The sequence below is a fragment of the Oryza sativa genome, chromosome 10 (assembly GCF_034140825.1).
Source record: "Oryza sativa Japonica Group chromosome 10, ASM3414082v1".
NCBI lineage: Eukaryota > Viridiplantae > Streptophyta > Magnoliopsida > Poales > Poaceae > Oryza > Oryza sativa.
The window spans coordinates 17,658,446-17,665,549 of NC_089044.1; the positions used below are offsets into that span (position 1 = coordinate 17,658,446).

The 7,104-nt window shown below is 43.5% G+C and overlaps 1 pseudogene; it reads left to right on the plus strand.

The window, feature by feature from the left end:
* Positions 1-1,446: 1,446 nt before the first annotated feature.
* Positions 1,447-3,131, plus strand: LOC112936690 (uncharacterized; annotated as a pseudogene).
* The last annotated feature ends 3,973 nt before the right edge of the window (positions 3,132-7,104 follow it).

A 7,104-nucleotide genomic window follows, 5' to 3' on the forward strand; every position in this document is an offset into this window, starting at 1 on the left:
ATACTCCCTCCGTCTCATAATATAAAGAATTTTGAGTGGACGTGACACATTCTACTACAATGAATCTAGATATACAGTCCAAATTAATTGTATTAGCATGTATCACGGAGAGAGTATCCACTTTCTCTCTCTTTTAAGATACACTTTGCATCTGTAGCTTGTGTTGAATTTTCTTTTACATATATGCATGTCTGCAAATTCTTGGACGTAATTGAGGTGACACAAAACTTATGAAGATGTTGCAGAATATAAAAAAAATTCATCAGTCTTCTGGTACATGATAACAAAACTGTGCCAATACACAGTTATGTAAGGCAAACTGAGAGATATGGTACAATTCAGTTCACTTAGAGGAGTCAATAACATCTAAAGCTTCATAATGAGAAAAATGAGCGATACATCCCAAGAGAGATAAATGTGACGCCAAAGTCCGATGGGTCACATCAGCATGAGGAAACTTGACTAACTAAAATATAGTGATAATCAGAAATTTTAACTTGATGTATATGTGCAGGTATTGCAGACCACCTATATTAGGAACTCTTTTGAATGGACAACTTTGGAATTATGTACTTAACTTTACATAATTCTATTATGTACTTAACATTCTATTACTCAAACCATTGCAATATCAAAGCAGTCTTAGATTGCAAGAGAAGTTCAGCAACATCTTTTTCCAAATGACATTTACCAATAAAACAACTAATTCTTATAGCAAATCCAAAATACAAAATTCATAAAATCTAAAACAATTAAAGTTAAAGGAGTTATTGCAATAATTAAGATACATTTACCCTTTTCTGAAACTAAACATGGTAATTGTGCTACCAGTGCTACACATCAGCGTGTGGAGTTCCAAACTATTGTTTATTCGCTGGGAATTGTAGTCAGAGGAGTACTTGCAAGAATTAAGAGAAATTTTACCCCTTATGAAACTGCACATGAGCACTAAATGGTACCAGTGCTGCACATCAGCTAGTACATGGAGTCTGAAATTATTTGCTTTGTTCCTATGGGACTTGACTAAAATTGAGAAGCTTCAGAACTCATACAAAACTTTCAACGCTATATTCGTCCAATGAATTAAATTGGGACATGAAACTTCAAAATTAAGGGAAAATCTGATACATTATATCAAGAAAATCTAAGGTTTGGGCCTTGAATAACTTAGGTTGTGTTTGGTTGGAGGGATATCCCGGGATGGGATGGGATCATCCCATTTTTAGATGTGTTTGGTTGAGAGGCTAGAAGGGATGGGATGATTCCAAAAGGGAATATTCCTTCAATATTCGGTACCGCTCCATCCGGGAAAATTTGGCGGACCGCACCATCCCACTTCCTCGCCCGTGCTCGCGCAGTAATCACTCGCGTCCCACTGCATATTTTCACCGCTCCCTTTTTTTTCCGTTCGCTCTTTTCTCCTCCTCACGATAACCTCTAGGGTTAGGGTTAGTGGCGGCGGCGGAAGCGCACAAGGCGGCGGCGCGAGCTGGGGGCGAGGCGGCGCCTCACGAGCAGGGCGAGGCGGCGGCGTGGCCTGAGGCGACACAGCGGCGCGCGACCAGGGCAGCGCGGCGGAGCGCGAGCAGGGCGACGCGGCGGCGCGAGGAGGGCGACGCGGCGGCGCGAGGAGGGCCAGGCGGCGGCGCGAGGAGGGCGAGGTGGCGACGCGAGGAGGGCAAGGCGGCGACGCGAGCTGAGGCGAGCCGGCGGCGCGAGGAGGGCGAGGCGGCTGCGCGAGCTGGGGCTAGCCGGCGGCGCGAGAAGGCCTCATCCTCTCCATCCCTACCTAGAAACTGCAGAGCTCGGTTTCCATTGTTCAAAGTAAAAAAATCCTCATCCTCTCCATCCCTACACTGAATGGGGATTTCGTTTACAGATCTGTGCATGTCTGTTGTTCAAGAATGTTGTAGTATAATTAGTTCAACAATGTTATTTTTTTTTGGGTAAACTTATTGACAGTAGATGATGGTCATGTGTTATTTTTGTTGTTGTATTGTAGATGGATAAGAGGACCAAGCTTTTAGTTTGTATTGCTGCTACAAATTTATTGTTATCAATGATGGCCATGATTATTCGGTCTAGAAAAAGAACGAGAGGTTCAAGGAGAGAAGGTATTAGATATGGCCCAATGGTTGAAAGGGATAGGATGAGAATTGAGTATCTAGAAACGAAAATTTGGAGGAATGATACAACTTGTATCGATATGCTTAGACTTAGAAGGGGAAGTTTTTTTTCATTTTTGTAAGCTGTTTAGGGATCGTGGTTTACTTGAAGATACCATCCACATGTGTATTGAGGAACAAGTTGCTATGTTTCTGCATACGGTGGGGCATAACCTTAGAAATAGGTTAGTCCGCACTAATTATGATAGGTCTGGAGAAACAGTAAGTCGTTATTTCAACAAAGTCCTTCATGCAATTGGTGAGCTACGAGATGAACTTATCAGACCCCCCTCATTGGACACTCCAACTAAAATAGCAGGGAATCCTAGATGGGATCCTTACTTTAAGGTGTGAGATTCATCCCTATCTCATTTTATATTTATGTGAGCATTGATATATTGTCCCTAGTTTTTAATGTTGTTGAACACAAAATAGGATTGTATTGGAGCTATTGATGGCACACATATTAGAGCCTCTGTTCGTAAGAATATGGAATCTTCTTTTCGTGGTAAGAAGTCCCATGCCACTCAAAATGTAATGGCGGCCGTAGATTTTGATCTTCGGTTTACTTATGTCCTGGCTGGTTGGGAGGGGACAGCACATGATGAAGAAAATGATGGTCCTGCCACTACTGATGATCGTGCGGAGGCATCATCTGCAAGTAAGCCAAAGAAAGCAAAAACACAAGAGAATGAAGATGACGGGCTGATTGGTGCATTCACTAGTGTTGGTGACAAGCTTGCCTCTGCTATACTAAAGGTCGCCGAGCCGGATAATAAGCTTCTAGAAGGTTTATTTGACACATTGAAAACCCTTCCTGGTTTTGAGGAGGTCCATAGATCATTTTACTATGCTCATTTGGTTGCTAACCCTCACATTGCTAGAGCTTTCAATGGACTTCCATTTGAAAACAAGATGCATTGGTTTGCTATGTTCATTAGTGAAAAGTTCCCTGGATCAACATAGGCTTCTTGGATGAGTTGGATAGTTCTTTTGGTGTTATGTGTTGTTGATTGGCTTATTTACCTATTATGTAAGACTTTAAACTGCCAATATGTAGGCAGAGAACTTACTAGTACGAGTAAGACTTCAAATTGCTATCATGTGCAAGAATTAAATGTGCTATTATGTGTAAGACCTTCAGTTGCTAATATATGTAAGACTAAAATATGAACCTTATTATGTGTGGCTTGTATTATATGTGCACTATGAACCTTCTGCTACTGCAGCAATTAGTATGGACATACATGAAGTTTTATAAAAAAAATTTAATTACTTATGGAGCTATATTGTTTGTGAACAAACGGAATTCACAGTGGTCATTTTCAAATAGTGTGGTGTTCATGACAAGTATTATTTTGCACTGTATGGTGTTCTTGGGGTAACCTCACTAATTAATATCAATAGGTAACCCTATCAAGTATCCCACCTTCATCCCTCCATCCAAACAATGTATAGGATTATTCCATCCCATTATATCCCTCAAACCAAACAAAAAACAGGGTTCGTTCCATCCCTGTAACCAAACAAAAAACAGGATCATCCCATTCCAAAAAAACAGGGATGGACCTAACCCATCCCACTTTGTCCCCAAACCAAACACTACCTTAGACATGGCATCATGTGCCGGCGCCTGTTGCCATAGCTGAGGCCAGTGTTAAGAAATCCTTTCCTGGAGGGCGCACCTTTGATGAAGTCATCGCCGGTTGACATCGCTGAAGCAAAAGTGCCATATACCTTACTAAAGATCAGATGTTTCAAGAGAGGACAAAACACATTGATATCAAGTATTATTATATTCACGATATAGTCGCGTAAGGTAAGCTAAAGGTATGCAAGATAAGTACTCGTGATAATCCTGCTGATATGATGACAAAGCCTGTTCCTGTTGCTAAGATTGAGCATTGCTCAAGCTTAGTTAGTACAGGGGTATAGCCCAAGAGGCTATTTGGATCGAAAGTGTTTTTTGTCTTTGTTGTGTTCAGGGTGAATGATTGATTCATGCTATAAGAAGGAATTCGTCGCAAGGTAGAGTTTGTTGAGTTGTGATCCAAATTCATTTGCATTCAAGATATTTTGCTGGCTGCCGCCCGTGATTTTTTCTCTCCTGCTTTGAGAGAGTTTTTCACATTAAATCTTGTGTCTTCTGTGATTGATATATTGTTCTTTTATCGTTTGTTTGCCTACCGTTTTCTAACACTAACTAGGAATAGTTAAAGACAAGGCAATGATCACAGAATCAAAATTACATTTGAAGATCTCATTCAATATTGACTCAATCCCAATTCACATCAACTTATCATCTCAATTCTACAAAAATGCTCTCTTGCTGTCAACAAGGATGCTCTCAAAAAAAATCTCACAATAATGCACTGTTTTCTCTGGTCAAATTGCTTATTTCCTGTTGCATCTTGTATGACAGCACCTAGGTGTCTAGGTTTAATTCTTCCATGACAAGTTGACCTCGAAGGAGTCATGGGAGTCATTTTCGTCGATGCGGACCGTGACCTCCACGCCGGAGCGCAGCGGAGGCTCCCGCACGAGGGAGGACGCTGAGGCGGGGTCGGGGACAAGGAAGAGGACGGCGATGGAAGGGGCTTCGTCGGGGAGGCGTGAGCTGTGGCCGTGTGGCGGCGACGGCAGCAAAGGTCTCCCCTGCCCCACTTGTCTCGCCACCCGGCGGCACGGCCGGCTGCGGCTCCGTAGTGGCGTCGATGGGAAGATGTGGGCCGAATTTTTTTTGTGGTGGGCCGAGCCTGTCCGCTGTGTGCGCTTGGCTCCGTCGGATGTGAACGAACGGATGAGCGCTGACGGACATCCCTCTGACGCAATATACTGTTGGAACTACCAAATGAGTATATACTGACTTATCTTAGAATTAGTATATACTGATATTTTTTAAAACGAGTGTATACTAACTTATCTTGGAATGAGTATATACTGATTTTTGTCTGAGTGGATATATACTGATATTTCTTCAAGAGCTGAGCTATACTGATTTCTTCGAGTAATCAGTATGTACTGATTGATGAACTACTCCATCCATTCCATAATGTAATTTATTTTAACATTATCTATATGCATATAGATGTTAATGAATCTAAACATAGACATATGTTTAGATTCATTAACATCTATATGAATGTGGATAGTACTATAATGACTTACATTATTAAACGGAGGAAGTAAGATATACTGATTTCGACTTAGAATGTAAGGGTACAACTTTTCTTTTTGCCATTACATACCACAAATCTAGGTTCATACTTTTCTATCGGTACATACTACAAATTAATCCATGTTCATAGTCATTTTTAGTCGTATATACTACATTTCTCAATGCAGCAGTATATAGGAGTACTATTTTTAAGTACTTTTAATACATATATTTTTCTCCAAAAGAGGCAGTATATATGGGGCCTGTTCACTTTAATGCCAAAAAAATCTTACAGGATTTTGATAAAATTTTGGTAACTTGCCAAATTTTTTGGTAAAAAACCTTGCAGCATAGTTGCCAAAATTTTGGTAACTTGCCAAATTTTTTGCAAGATTTCTTATATAGTTACCAAAATTTGGTAGCAAACTAAATGTAGCCACTTCTTTGGCAACTTTACCAAAATTTGGTAAGATTGAAAATGGCATCAAAGTGAACAGGCCCATAGTCTTGTACTTAGTATATGCAACTGACTTTACATATCATAGATAAAAATTGGCAGTATATAACCCAAAAAAAGAGCAGTGCATACTGTAGAAGAACAAGCAGTATGTAATCATACTGAGTACTCGATCAAGGTATCATCGGTTTGGCAGCACGAAGATGAATAATCATGTGCCATATATATACTGCCATTTAGTAGCAGAAATGGGAACTCGATCTAGCAGAAAAGAATGAGGAACGGCATGGCATGCAACATTCATCACCGACTGCTGGAATCGAGCCAACGGAACAAGGATAAGGAATAAGTTCATATGAGGTCCCTTAACTTGTCAACGAATCCGATTTTTTTTAAACAACACGCACAAGGCAGTGCGACGTTTCGTATTGATAGAGTAGAAAAAAAATTACAAGTCCATAGCCCTGGAGGCTATAGCCAGGAAAAGAAAAAAACAACAGCCACACCACGCATCTACGACCGAACCCTCCATTGAGGAACAAACAATCAGAACACGATCCGAAAGAGAGGTACTTCTAAACGACGCCTTCAAGAAGAGTACGACACCGAGTGCCGCCGCCGCCCGTCCTGGGGAGCCAGGACGTGGTTTTCACCTGAAGACCTCCATCGGCAGGAAAGTTTACTCAAACAACGCCTCAAGGGGAGAGCGGCGCCCATAAGCGTCGCCGTTGTTGGCCCAGAGGGCTGGCCTTTCGCCCGCAAACTTTTCCCGCATCGAGATTGCTTGCAAAACCGTGGCCACCACCAAACCGCACACCTTCGATGCATGGCCACCGCGCCAGCACCTCGTCGCCGGCCGACCATCAAGCAAGCGCTCGACATCCAGCAAGCTTCCATTCTATCCACGCAGTTGGGTTGGCGAGGGAGAGGGTGAGAGAGAAGTCCCCTCTCCCCCCCGCCCCCCCCCCCCCCCGCGCACAAGCCCGCCCAACGTGGCCATCTTGTGGTGGCCAGCCAACCACCGCAAGAGGACAAATGTCTAGAACGGAGCCCGTCGCAGGTCTGCAACACCCACCTCACGGCTTCACCGTCGCCGCCGCCTCACCATAGGGCCCCCTGTTGCCACAGACCGTGCCGAAGCAGCCAGTCCCGCCTCTGCTGCCCTCACCAGGGCACGCGCCGCCGCCTTCCACCGACCGCCCGCGCCTCCACCAACCGCCATCGCCGCCGCCGCAGTCGGGGAGGCTAGATCTGCCGCCTGGGGTGTGGATCCACTGCACTGCCGATGCCAGTCGCGCCTCAGCAGCGCGCCGGCCGCCGGGCGC